Below are 15063 nucleotides of genomic sequence, written 5' to 3'. Positions count from 1 at the left end.
ACTGAAAATAGAATAAAAGTTTTTAAAACACCTCTCATTTGCCCCATCTCTGGATCAGAAAAGGGCTTAATCTGACATATGAGTACCAGAGAGATGATGCCAGTCATTGACAGCTTGGAAGGTGATGGCTGTCACAATATATGTGTGTGTTTAGCAGCCAAAAAGAGCAGTGAAGCTGCTGTAGGGAGAAAGGGGACACAGCGTTGTGCCTCAGAGTGAGACTTTTTAAGCAACAGCATATCATGTTGACACAAAGACAAAATTGTGCTCCAAAGGACAAGTGCTAACGTGCAAATTTGTTATTTGAATTGGTCCTTTACAGCAGAGTGTCCCCTGGGGCAAGGGAGGGTGGCAGGGCCTGCATCATGACCTGGCAGAACAGCCCAACCAGAGCAAGGTGCAGCTTCTGCTGCACTGGAAGGCCTGCCCTTGGCACAGAGCAGGTGGCCAGACCAGCTGGGACAGAGAGCTGAGCCAAACCCATACACAGCCCTGGCAGCAGGGAGCACGGAGGGCAGAAGCACGAAAATATGCATATTGTCAGCTCTTGGCAACTTGCTGAAAACAGCTTTTGGGAAGTCAAGGGCCTTTGGTGGTTTCTATTCTGTTTTTAAGAGCCATGCCCTGGGGCAATGAAGAGGATGAGGTAGTGAGAGCAGAAGGATAGTTAACGTCTCCCTTTTGGGTTCCCTTAAATTAATGAGCAAACTGCCCAGATGGCATAAGTGAGGCAGAAGAAGAAATCCAACATAAACAATTTGTTTAGACTGCCTAAAATGAAGACATTCTTTGTGTGGAACAGAATAGTGGCCAGAAGGCATTTTCACCTTGCATCACTCTGTTTTGGGAAGAGCTCTCTGCAGAGTGTTCAGGTCTTGCTGTGGAAAAGAACTGTGCCTGTAGCACTCCAGATGTGTATTTCCATCATTGAAATAGCATGCTTGTTTCCATAGGCTCCCTACCTCTGCCACCAGTCCAGCAGCCTGTGCAGAAAGGGCAGGTGCTGGCATGGTCAGAGCCCATCAAGTTCAGCATGTGCTGTGCTGTCATTTTTCTGGCAGGCAATGCAATTTCTTCTGTCCAAATTTCTGTAGTCTTGAGGTTGTGCTGGATTTTCATCTTGGAAGACTTGACATTTATCAGATGTGGTGGTTTTTAACTTTAGACCCAAGGAATTGCTGGTAATAGGGTAGAAAATAGCTGCAGTTAACTTTCTCAGGATGGTCTTTTATTTTATTTAAGCCATCACCCATTTTTTAAAACAATTTGTTTGCCAGTCTTCTGTCAGATTTCTTCATCTGAATAATACAATCAAGGGGTTTTTTAAGTGCGTTATACTAGGTACTGCTAGCCAGGCAATAAGTTATTCCATATACATTCTGTCATGTTTGCACTGAAAATGGTAACAGTAAGATTATCCCTTTTTTACTTTATTATATCCAGAATTTAAGTGTTAAAAATGATTGTGTGCTGCAAGCATGTGTGGCCTCTATGGTAGTGCCCTGTACATGAGCCTCATTTGTGTATAGAGACATTGCTACCACCATAGAAAAGTCTAGCAAGAGAAAACTTCAAAAACAGATTTTAAAAAAAAAAAAGTGACTCACAGCAGATACATGTGGAATGAAACGTAACAAAAAAAAAAGGCATAATTATTATTTACTGAATTCATTACAAGCACCTTAATGCTATGTTTTATATTGCTATATAATCTTTATCCAGATTAAACTGCACATCTGCCTGGAATTGAATTTAACAAGAATTGGTCCGGATTTGAAAGCCAATCTATATTGTCCTGCTGCCTGCTTGTAGAGATACCCTGCTGTTGTTTCCTCACCATGAGAAATGTGAACAGTTCAGCATAGTTTTCCTTCTGTTTCTCATGTCCTAGTGTTTGTGTCACTCCTTGTACATCCAGGCAAGAGCAGAGTGCTGCCTTTAGTCATAGGCTGCTAAGGAGTAACACTTGGTAGGAATCAGCCTTGCATGTACCAACCTGAAGAAACAGTAGCACAGGTCTGGTGACAGTGGTTTGAACTGCGTGTTAATGTTCCAAACATGTTCCTTCTATAAATGATGTTTCAGAGGGTTTTAAGAGTAAATTTTCCAGTGAACCACGTGGAAAAATAAATTCTTACCTCACAACACTGTAGGTACATTTTTTAAAAATCTCTTGAATACAGTGAAGTGCTTTAAAATTGCATTCTCTCTCTTTACTTCTGTTTGTCCCCAGTGCATCAAACTCCTCATAAAATAAAATTACGTTTGCAATCCAGGAGCAGCCTGTGTTCCAAAAATAATCTGTTTTAGTAATTCTTTGTGCTCTTACTGTAGAATGAATTTGCCCTTTTTTTTTTTATGCTTGGAGTTTTTGCACGGCGTTTGTGGCTGGAAACCCATAGCACATCAGACCTTGAAATTCATAAGCCTAAGTTTGCCAAAATCTGTATTGAAACAAAACTCCAGATAAAATTTGTATCAGCAAGCCTTCTGCTGAATGATAAATCCACTCTTCAGGAACTTAACTCATGCAGTCTGAAGATAGGGCCTAGATACAAAGAACTAAATCACTCTTCTCAGTAATGTCATTGAAATTCATTTTCTTAGAGAGGGCTGAGTACTCCATGCCCAAAGAGGAATGTAATTTGAATTTCTGTCCATCTTGTGGACTTTACAGAGTTTTTGAAGCTGTAGATCTGTTGAAGAGTTTCAACTCTTTTTTTATTTTTCCCTGTCTCCTTTTTGTGCAGTAGGTAGGTATGTATGCAGAAAGTCCCACGACATGTGAGGAGGAGGTTAATGCAGTACCCTGAGTGCCTGTATGTAAACACAGACAACTAATGCATGTTAAAAGTGTGAATAAACCCACCATTTCCATGCAGCCAGGCCTGTGGAGCTGTGGATTTACTTACCTCATGTTAAAGACTGGGAAATGCAAAAATGTTTAAGAACATGAGGAATGAAACCATCCCAGTTTCTCTTTAAAGGTTATCCCAAACATTAGCTTCTAAAAAATATCTGTGTGCTGTTTGCCCCTGGAAAATTAACTTCTTTCTTACTGAGTATTTTTGATACTTTGAAATGCATCTGCTTAATGCAGTGCAGATACAGGCTCTGTGTATGGACATTCTCCACTCTCCACTGACTGCAAAGCTAAAAATCCCATTAAAAGCCCAGGAGATAATATGGTTTTTTTTTTAAATGTTCACGAAGTGCACTGTCTCTACATCAGTGTGTATTTGCATGCATGGGGCTGAAAACCTTTAATTGATGACTTTCATTCAGGTACACATTGAATCTCTTTTCTCCCCTTTTACCACGATATTACAGTTTCAGTGTGAATTTTTGAGCAGCTGCTGCCTATTTTGTGGTACATGTATGCAGTGTCTTGATCCATTAACACCTCAGTGGTTCCATTAGCACAGATAGAATGAGACAGGTACCTCAGCAATTATTCCTCCTCACTGACATCTTCTGCATCAGCAGTGCCTGGGGAGGCACATACCTTCCTGTCCCTGGCAGAGCAAGGAATTACAGCACAGCCTCTGCAGAGCCACAAAAGCGTTGTATTTAAAGAAACCATCTAGCCTGATCCAGTTCCTGCTGCCAGCAGTTCCATGCCATGTATTTCAGATTTTGGTAGAGTCACTCCTGCTTTCCATTGTGTGAAACAGAACAAGTTTTACATAGCATTTTGTTTCTTTCTTCAGAAAATAGGCTTTTGCAAGTTTTATTAGTTGACATTCCTTTAACACTATTTTCTAGTTTTATTTATTTTACTAATCAAAAATGTATATTTGTCTTACATTCACATCAGAAAATACTGGGATCTAATATCATAAAGACTAATTTTCCTTTTGTGGCATTAGAGTCATGATGAAGAGCTACAGCCCACAAACAGCGGAATGCCCAGGGGCAGCATTATATTTTCTGCAGATATTCCTTGTGTTGCTCGACTTGACTGTTTTTTTTTTACTTTACTTTTTCTTCTTATGTGAAAATGTCATTATATCCAAATTTAATTCTGCTCCAGCAGAAGCTTTATTTAATAATAATATGTGTATCTAACCTTTCTTCATCCAGTATCTTTGCTGTTATTGTCATATATCTAGCAGCTTGTGGGTAAGCATGAAAGTTATTCATATGCTGTAATTTTCTGTATCAAAAAACTAACAAATACATACTTAATATGTATAAAATATCTTAGAAAAGCCTTCAAAAGAATCTAGTACATCAAATAATTATTTCTGAGTATATCAACCAAATTTGTCATTTTGTCGAAGTGTCTTTGATACAGTTGGCTTTGGATGTGGCTTTCTGGGTTCCGGGTATAAGTCCTGCTCTTCTCTCTGGTTTCTACCAAAATGCATCAGTTACAAGAAGCTTTCCAGCATGTGAGGAGCTGGAAAGCTTTCAGTTCTTGCCAGCAGAAAACATGACATGATCTGACACTAGCAGGGTTAGGAGGAAGGCACATCCATTCCACAGCCTTCACACCAGGGGGTGTCTGCCATTACCTTGCTGGTTGGCATTGGCTGTGACACACAGTGTGATCTCTACAGTTTCTCTTCAGGGCAGACTACATGGCCCATAGTTCCCCATGTAAAATGGGGGGGAAGGATGTGTTCCATTTTTAATAGAACTTCAGGATTCAAGCAGTTAAGTTGAAAATAGTTCAGATTACTTTTTAATCAACTCCTTAATAAACAATTTGCAGACTAGCTGTTTCCTTTAATTTTGAGGGGGGGCGGGGTGGGGGGGGGGGTTTCACGTGGCTATTTTTTAATAGCCTCTAGTAGATAATGATGGGATATAAAAGTATCTCCCCTTAATGCAATACATTGATTTGATCTTCTTGCTACTTTGCAAAAAAAAAAAAAAATCCTAATTTAGTGTAACTTTTTCTGCATCATAACTGCCAACTTTACCATCCCTGCCCACTGTCTTCTCTGTCCAGCTCTCAGAGTTCCATCTGTTCCAAGTTTGTATAAGGAACTTTACCTCTTGTCTCTGTCCGGACAGACAAAATGGATTTGATCCATTATTTAGGCTTATAGCCTTAGGCATGCTCTAGCAATAGGGGCTTATGTCCAAGTTAGTATTTAATAATATAAATTCAGAATAGTGAGAGATGATGCAAGCACTGACATTTACTAGTCAGAGGTAAGTAGTTCACACAGGATACTCCTGGAGATCTCCACATTACTACACCTAGATTACAGAGCATCCAGCAAGAGCCCACTTGCTAAGCCATGCACAAGTGCAGACCATTTACACACACATGTGCAGTGCTTCAGCTTTACTAATGACAGTATTTTCACTTCTTTAAGTGTGGCTGGCTGTGTAGGGCAATAAAATTAAGAAAGTACATTGAGTTATAGAAGCAAGGAGCTAACCATCAGCAGGTTTGCCAAAAATAACAAAACACTACATGAATTTAAGAAGTTTTGCCCAAGGCTTCACTCATAGGATTAGAGGAAAAACCTGTTATGTTGATAGATGAGAATCCGGCTCTTCCTTACATGCATTGCATGATATCTCACCCTAATAGCTCTTAGGGGGAACATCCCTTACAAAGCTCAATGTTTGCAGCCAGGAATGGAGGGACATGATTTGCAGTTGCTGTACAGCACTTATCCACAAATCCCCAAAGTATATTTTCTTTCTGGGTTTGGGCATCTTTTCAGATGTAAGACAGACATGAAATGCTACCTGTGTAGCATAAAGCCTCAGAAGAGGTTTAGTGTGGAAGAGACCTCTGGAGATCACCTAATTCATCCCCCCTGTTCTGAGCCTGTCCAACAGGGTCTGGTTACTCAGGGCCACATATAGTTGGATTTTTCATAGTTCTGATATGGCTCATTGCTTTTAAGAATTTACTCTTTCTCACATATATTTGGGTTCTAATTTTTTTGAGAAATGCTGCAAGAATTTTTCCTTTCTCAGTTCTTTACTTCAGTCACTTCTAAATCTCTGAGCTGAAACTAAGCCAAAATATTCTTGTGTAAGCAATAGTCAAAGGGGAAAAGATGATTATGAGTTCTTGAATAGTAAAACCAGATATTTTAACTCTTTCTCGTTGTTGGTGTATTATTATTCAAAACTGCTGTATTATAAACTTAGCAAAGCGCTGGTTTTATTGGGAGTTTTTGTCCTTAAAATCTTGTTGGACATGTATTTTGGCATCTGTGAGAAAACAGGCCTACATCTGGAAATGCCGGGAAATCTCCATTTGTACATGGCCATTTGCAAACATTAGACAGCAGCATATATCTCAAACTACGACATTCTGCATTACCTTTTCTGGGATGTAAGATGAGGAATGTCACCAATTGAAGTTCCTGGACACTAAGTCCTTCTGATACATGTTCAGTTTACACTGGAACATGTCTCCTGGGTAGGCCAATGCCTGAATTTATATGCAGGCAGCATCTGCAAGAAGATGTGACAAAGACTGCCTGACCTCCACAACTCAATATACAAAAAACAATTGACCTTACAAGGTAGGTAGGTGTTGGCAAGTATCCACACATCTGCACATGTGGATGCCAAGCTTGAAACAAGTAAATTACCTTGGCTGTCATGCATGCTGTCATGCCTGATAGGCTCCAGGCAGCAGCTCTCAGTGGTTGTGCTATGCCTGACAGTCTTGTGGCAGTTGCAAAGAGCAGATCCATCCTCCATGGGAATGCAGAACTGCTCCCAGGAGGACATGTCACTGTGGTGCATTGTGAGACTTGGATTTTTGTAGCAGGCTCTACGGCAAAAGTTTCTTGGGCTGCCAAGGCATATGGTTTTGCAGGCCCTGCACAGTGGTTGTCTTTACTGGCAGCTGTGGTTTGGGATGGTGGATCAGAGGGACAGTTCATCATTATGTGAATTCACTGAGTATGGAGACTGAACACAGCATACAATAAATCTGGCAAACAAGGCAAATGCTGCATTCTCATCCATCAACACTTCAGGAACAGTGGAACAAGACACGGCCTGGTAGGTGGGACAGTACTGCCTTGCTGACATGGGATGACCAGTAAAGGCTCCACAGTGTCTGGAGGATGGTGTGGCTGCAGGGGGGGTACTCCAGCCTTTCAGGACTGTGGCACATGACTGACAGAGTCCATTCAACTACTGAAGCGGGCTCTCAGCTATTGTACTTGGCAATCCAGTACATTTAGAAGATGCAGGCTGGGGCTGGCTTGTGCATGGGGTGCACAAAAGCAAAATGGTACTGACTTGAAAATCACCTGGATGTTAAGACTGTACATACAGCCATGATGTTGGTTTTGTCACACTCTGTAACTGCAAAACTAGACATTTTTTACTGGTAACTTAGTTTTTTAATGTTCTGCCTTTTGGCATTTTTTTATTTGGGCACTCCTGGGATGAGGGCACTGTTAATCTTATGGAGTATTTCATGCTTAATTAATTTTAAGGACTTAGGTAGCTGAGGGCTTTTATTTTTCTTTACAGAGTAAGATATCAATTAAAATGTAAATCTTTACAATTGCTTTCTTTGGGACATGGGGATCCCTATAATTGAGCTGTGTAGATTATTCACAAGTACATTAATAATAATGTGTTGGCACAGCCGCTCCTTCTTAATTTCTTACAATTAAATGGACAATGCTAAATGTTAAAAACAAGCAGTGACGTGTATGCATTTTGTCAGTGTTTGCAAAGGGGGTTAAAATAGTTGTGTAGTTAGATCAGCTGTTTGCTAGTAACATTTAACAGTCCCTTTCAAAAAGACTGCAGTCTCTATGAACAAAAAGTGATGAAAAATGGAGGAGCTTCACTTACTTTCTCATCCCTTCTCATTTCCTTTCCATTTTACATCTTTACTTGAATATGTGGTGCTGGGATGGCTAGAGGCTACCTGGATGAGACTTGTTTCTCCCCTTCATTTGCTTGAGCTGTCCTCCCTGGAATTGCCTTCATACTGCAGTAGCAAAAACGTAAAGGCCAGATAAACTCCCTGTTAAGCATCTGCACAAGAATGTTTGCAGTGAAAAAGCATCTGCATGTCACCAGAGTGAGGTAGAGAGGTCAGACCCCCACTGCAGGGAGAAGGGACCTGTGTACTCATAACCTTGTTTATAAGATCCTCATAACAGGATCACAGACCCACAAGAAAACTCTCCTCACTCCACAAACCTGTGTTAAGTTCTCTTCTGTTTGTCCTGTTTTTCTCTTCCTCCTGGAACACAGCCTCTCTCTTTTGCCTCTGCGGCAGAATGTTCCACAGCTCTCCTCCTAAGCCCACACCCGGGTAGCAGCAGGATGCTCAGCCTTCTGGCAGCACAGCTCATTGTGCAGATCTGAGAGCTCCCTCCAGAACCCACCATGCTAGAATTCCTTAATAAACAAGCAAGAGAAGGAATCCTTCCAATAATACTTCTGTATGTCAAGATGTAGGGTTGAAACCTTCCTTCCTCTTAAAATACCATTTATTTGAATGTTAAAGAACAGAAATAGCAGGGTAATAATTGATCATAACAGAACGCTCTGAGCAACTATAAAATTACATTAGCATTTTCCTTTATTTTTCATTGAAAATTCTGAAATCCATTAGCAGAGGAGACAGTGTGATATCCTGGGGATTTTTCACTTATCCTTGGAAGTGAAAAATCTGAGCCCTCTTCAGCCTGAAGAATTTGTATATGTAGTTCTCAATAAAATGCCTTATCATGCTATGAAATAGGCTACAGCAATGTTCTCCGTCTGCCTTGTTGAAGCAGAGCCAGAGTTCAGCACAGTGCAAGATTAATGGGACCAGGGAGAGGGGACAAGCTATAGGGGGCCTATGTGTAGTACAGCAAGATGAGGACTCTCAGCAGTTTATGAGTTCTGGAGAGTTTTGTTCCTTGGCTCCAAATTACATTTCTGTATTTTAGCTTGTGATGCTCAAACAAGCAGGACTTAGAGCAGATACGAGGGCTCTTATCCCTTAAGGCTTAACAAAAAGAACCATCATCATTTCATCTGTGCTTCCTTCTTCATTTGCATTACAAGTTTACTTCTACTTTAAACACTCCTTGCTACAGTGAACTGGAATTATGACTGTCTTCCATGTGATACTCAATACCACCGTCTGGCAGAATGAAGCCTTTCCATTGCAAGCTTCAGAGTTTGAAAGAATGTTGCTGATTGCAGTCTGTACTGAGAGCAAAGTGTTCAGTGTGTGCTTTGCTTTCTTTTGTCAGAATTTAAAATTTTGAAGCAAGAGACTAAAACAAGAAACAAGCTCTTCTCTGTCAGCAGAAAGATACAAGTATAAAGACCACCCTTAAGTCAGCATTGTCATGGTTAAACCCCAGGTGGCAGCTAATCCCCCCACAGCCACTCACTCACTCCCCTGGTGGGATGAGGGGAACAGCTGGAAGAGTCACAGTGAGAAAACTCATAAATAAAGACAGTTTAAATGGTAAAGCAAAAGCCATGCACACCAGCAAAGCACAGCAAGAAGTTAATTCACCACTTCCCATGGGCAGGCAGGTGTTCAGGCATCCCCAGGAGGGCAGGGCCCCATCACATATAACAGTGCCTTGGGAAGACAAACACACTCCATCACTCCAAATGACCTCACCTTCCTTCTCCTTCCCCCGGCTCTATATACTGAGCATGATGCTATATGATCTAGTATATCCTTTGGGTCAGTTGGGGTCAGCTGCCCCAGCTGTGTCCCCTCCCAGCCTCCTTTCTGGTGGGGCAGTGTTAGAAGGGGAAAAGGCCTCGACTGTGTAAGCACTGCTAAAATATCCCAGTGTTAACAACATTGTTTTCAGCAGAGATCCTAATCAGAGCACCATACTAGCTACTGTGAAGATAGTTCACTCTATCCCAGCCAAAACCAGCACAAATACACAATATATATATTATGTCTTTAGTCTCATCTGAAGTAATAAAAATTGCCAACATTAAATTCAAATAAATTTTTAAGATGCTGTTTTCTTGGGTTTTTTTTCTTTTGGTATTTATTAGTTTCCGTATTTTCAGTGGGCTCTTTTTTGAATGTCTCTTCAGTCTCCCATTGGTGATTCCATCTCCAAGTCCCATGCACTACCATGCTAACTGTGCACATTTCTGGCCACAAGCAATCTGTATGCAGCTGCAGTCTCTGCTACTGAAGTGTTTCAGCCCTGTGTCTTCAGCTGCAGTATTAAGGCCACTCAAACTTTGGGCTTGCACCACTGCAAACTGTCTTGGTTCCACAATGATCAATGTTATAATGACACTAGGAAAAAAGCATTGAGCCAATGCTGAAAAAGCCCCACATCACTGAACAAAAAGTACTGCCCATTTAATTTTCTTCATTGTTGTGGATAATCAGAAACTCTTGGAAAAATGAAATGGTTTTCGATTTTTGCATATAAAATAGCTTTTAAAATAATGATCATGGTATCTTATGTGTCTGACTTTGTTCCTTTAGACTGGAGACATGATAACATAACTAATACTAAAAATGTCTATTGATTAATGTACACACCTGTAAGAGACTGATACCACCTTAATTGGCTAATGAATAAATGTGTGATATGAGCAGGACTCACTCAAAACTGTATCACTACAAGACAACAGTTTGCCTGTTACTAGTACTGCTAATTCCCAACTGCTGTGCAAGCTCCATCATGCCACAAGTCCCTTCCCTTTTCCATTTACTATTAGGGCACAAGCCTGTCCCTTCTCATCCCACCCTTGCACACCAAGTCTTTTGGACACAGACCTGATGACAGTGCCTCAACAACCTCCTGGTTGTTGTCTTAGGGGAGTTGTCTGCCATCCTGGGAGACCTGGAGTCACAGAATAGCTTTGCCACTGGAGGTGTTCACACTTCTAGAACCAGAATATCTCATCCCTCTTTGTTCTCCACAGGAATATTCCTAATACCTGGGGGGGGGGGTTTGTTTTTATTATTTCCTGGGCTTTTTTTCCTATTTAATTAATTCCTAGTGGTTATTTTCCTGAACCTACCTTGTCACCAACCCTGCATCTTTTTTTCACTGCCTAGGGTCCTCCCAGACAAATAGGACCTATTTAATAACATGCTTCTGATTATTTTTTCCTTACTGGTCCCAATTCTGCTATATCCACACCCGAATTTGGTGGTTTTAACACTGTTATCCAGGCACCTTTGATATAATATGGTATTGCTCATACTGCTATCTAGATAGTCCCAAAACTCCCTTCAGATCCTTGTTCAAGCTGGTTACATTTCCTCTATATCATATGCTTTTTGAACAGAAATATGTTATCTTAGTTCAGTCTTGACTTCCCTACTAGCTATTTAAGCCAAGCAGTTACTTGATTTATGCAGATACAGCTTGCATACCAGAGCAACAGAATAACCTATTTTGTGCTTATACAATCTCTTTGCCCTTGAGTAGCTTCGGTTACCCTCCAGGTTCCCATGGTGGCATTAGTTGGTTTTGAAGCCCAATGTTTGAGTTTCTGGCTCACAGTAAGGATGTAAGGAATGTCCTTTGAGGAGCAGTTGAGTATTTCAGGCCTGTCTAATTTGGAGAAAAGGCTGAAAGGTGACCTCATTGCTACTGAGGAGGGTAGGTGGAGGAGGAGACTCAGATCCCGTCTCCATGGTATCTAGTGATAAGGTCCCATAAGAACGGTTCAGAGCTGCCCTGGGGGAGGTTTTGATTGGACATTAGGAAGTATTTCTTTACTGAGAGGGTGGAAAAACACTGGCACAGGCTTCCTAGAGAGGTGATGGATACCCCCAGCCTGTCAGTGTTTTAGGGGTGTAATTAACAATTGCTTTAACTTTTGGTCAGCCCTAAAATGGTCAGGCAGTTGGACTAGATGTTCACTGAATCTGAAATGGTCTATTCTACTCTAAACAACCCCAGAAGAGACCCACTAGCAAGGAGATGTGCACTGCAGCAAAAAATACTTCATTGATGTCAGCAACCATACTGCCAAAATGCGAGGCTGCATTGCCAGTTGCTCCTTTCCACCATCATCTGGCATCTCACTTCACTTAACCACCAAAACCATCACCTCAGAGCTAAGACCCAGTCACAGCTCCCTGCCATCTGCCAGTTGCCATTTCCAACCCTACACAGTCTTGTCTCACTGGGAGCATTCTGCAGAGGCATGGCTGCACTCACCAAAGCTGTGTCTGCTGCTCACACAGACAGCACCTGCACAGCCATGGCAGCACTGATTGCAAACCTGCACTGGTGACAGCATCCCTGCTAGCACGGGAGTAGCTGGTCTGTGCAGGGCCACACCACCTCCAGGCTGAGTGATGTGATTCCCAAGGTGGGCTGATGGGGTGAAGACCCTGTGGATTTGAGTCACAGCCCTGGCTGAAGGTAAGAAAAACTCCATAAGTGCTTCCTAGTCCTTCTGCTCCTTGACAGTGTTAAGAGGGAAACTGCATCCTTTCCATAAATTTGGTGTGAGAAACTGCATGAAAGATTCATGGTAGCATGACCAATTTTAAAACCTCGAGATTAAAAGGCAGCAATTCTCACCTTACTGGGAACTGATAAGGACAAGGACAGCACACAGGCACCCTTGGGGAAGTGGCTAAGCTAAGATAAGCTGTAATAGAAGAGACAGTGAGTGGGATTCCTGTGTAAACTCTGGACACCTACAATGTGTAAATGATTCATCTCATTTGGAAGAGAACATGTACGTTTGGTCACATGAACTGCACTGTTACATTTAGCTATTTCTCCTCCTACATGGTTCAGGAATAGTGCTCTGCAATATCTTGCTCAGGCGCCTTCATATTTGGATAGATAAATTTCACACCACATCTAGAGGTAGTATCCCTCTGCTTAGAAGGTAAATTCTAGGTGATAGAAGTGTCCCTGTCAGAATTTGAAATCAATGTCAGTTTTTCACGTTTGCTTTTGAATTTCTGAACCCTCAGAACTGCAGAAAACAAGACTTAAAAAAGACCCACACTTTACCTTCAATAATCAGTATTTTCTTTGTTTTAACAAGTGATTTATTCAAACTAAAAAAATAATACTTCTTTTTTGATCTTTTGTTAGAACTAATTAGAATTCCTTCACATGACTTTCCACTTTGATCTGTCAATCAATTTCTGACCCTACCAGCAACTTGTGAAATATTTATTAGCACAGGAATATTATCACAGCCTGATTATTGTCTAGATCACCCAGCAGCATACATGCAAGGATGTTATTACTGAGAAACTTGGCTGTGCTGTTTATCTGTAAATTGTGACAGTAACTTTCCATGTCCCACACTCTGCATTTTTGTTTACCCATATTCTGGTCTGACATACCATTCCATCTTCCCTGTCTCTTTGGCTTGCTGTACAGACATAATCTTGCAAAGCAGGATTACTAAATCAATATGATTAAATCAAATAATGGCATTATAATGAAGCAAGCTTCATAAGAGAAATTTTAATCACTCATGGATGTCATATTTTTTTTAAAAGCAGAGTGTCTGATTTATGGTTAGTCTTCTATGCCTTGGATATTAAATGTAGAACTAGATATAATATAAGTGGAAGATACAGTAGATGTCTACAGAAGTATATACGTCATGGAAAAGATGGGTAGGGATTGATCCAGATACACTCCCATAGGGCCCTGTCTAATTTGATGATTTGATTACATTTGAAGCAAACAGAACAAGGTAGGTTGGATACAACAGGTTGTAGGCCTTTGGAATTCCTTAACAAAGAGGCTGTGAATGCCAGAAATGTACACAGTCACATCAGGAGACCAGGAAAAATACCCTGAGATCTTCTGGGGTTTATCAAACCATCATAAGCTCAGGAAATTCCTTCAACATTGTTGGAAGCTGGGACAGTTAGGGAAAGGCATCAAAACAGGCTACCTCATTTTAACACTACCTTAATTGCCAGTTGTAGCCACATTTGGAGATGTAGGGGACTAGGTGGTTGCTTCTAAATTCATAAAGTTTGTAGATGTTTAGACCAAGGTTCCTCAGAAATGGTTACTAGAGAAGGCATTATTTCTTCATGGAAAAACATGAACAAGCATCTAGAGTCAGCATCTAGATAGCAGATGAGTGCTTAGGGCTTAGGTAGGGGAAGAAAGGGGAAATACCACAGGCAGTTTCTGAAAACAAAAAGCAAGCTGATTGTTTTGAATTAAGTAAGTGGATGGGTGAAAGAGGATTCAAAAAGAAGATGACATAGTGAGAATTAGAAAAGTGGTCTTTCAGCTGCAGTCTCAAGGAGAAGGACAAAACTGTCAACAGCAGACAAATCATGGGGAAACAATTACAGTGTTGAAAATCTGAGCAAAAGTTTTGCACATCAGCTGTGCTGCCTCAGGCTGTCAGTGCCATGCTCAGTATCATCCCTCTGGCAGCAGCAGTAACAACATCAGGTATTTTGGTTCTTTGTTGCTGGAATGGAAAGCTCTTTATTAGAGGCTGATAAAATACAAATCTAGTCCAAATGCAGCTAGAGCAAGAGAAATTGATGCCTCTGTCCCTCATCACAGGTAGCTAGGATTATTGAGGCTTGAAGCCTGAGCCAGAAACTGTCCCCACTTTTCCTCAGCTGTGGGAACAACACAGGCTGTACTCTGTTCCCAAGTTCACCACACCAGGATCCTCACTGCTCTGCCTCCTAACTTGCCCTGCCTGAGGTACAGCTGGTGACCAAGAACTCTCTGCTGCACTACATCACAAGTACCCACTGTACCTGGACAAGGGGGTGAGAAAAGGGTGCCTCTCCTCCCTGCCTTCTGCCTATGAGGCAGACACTGTGTGTCAGTCCTTACAGAAAACCAACAGAGGCAGAGCCCATGGAGGATTAGAAGCAGGGAAAATGAAACGAGTGATGGTTATAGGTTAAGGTTTAGGCTCTAATGCCTTCTGATCTTCAGCACTCTTCAGGAGCAAGTGGCACCAACAGCTTTGTGTCTGCTGCCTGGGATCCTTGCTCAGTCATCAGGACATCCCGCTTGCCTTGCTCATTTTCTCCCTGCCTGGATGGAAGGACCCCTGCCAAGAAGTATCATTTAAAGCTTGCACCTAATATTTAAACTTGAGTAATAAACACAACCATCATACTGTTCACAGTGACCA

This window comes from Haemorhous mexicanus, chromosome 5 (genome assembly GCF_027477595.1).
Source record: "Haemorhous mexicanus isolate bHaeMex1 chromosome 5, bHaeMex1.pri, whole genome shotgun sequence".
Lineage (NCBI taxonomy): Eukaryota > Metazoa > Chordata > Aves > Passeriformes > Fringillidae > Haemorhous > Haemorhous mexicanus.
This window is presented reverse-complemented; position numbering follows the sequence as displayed.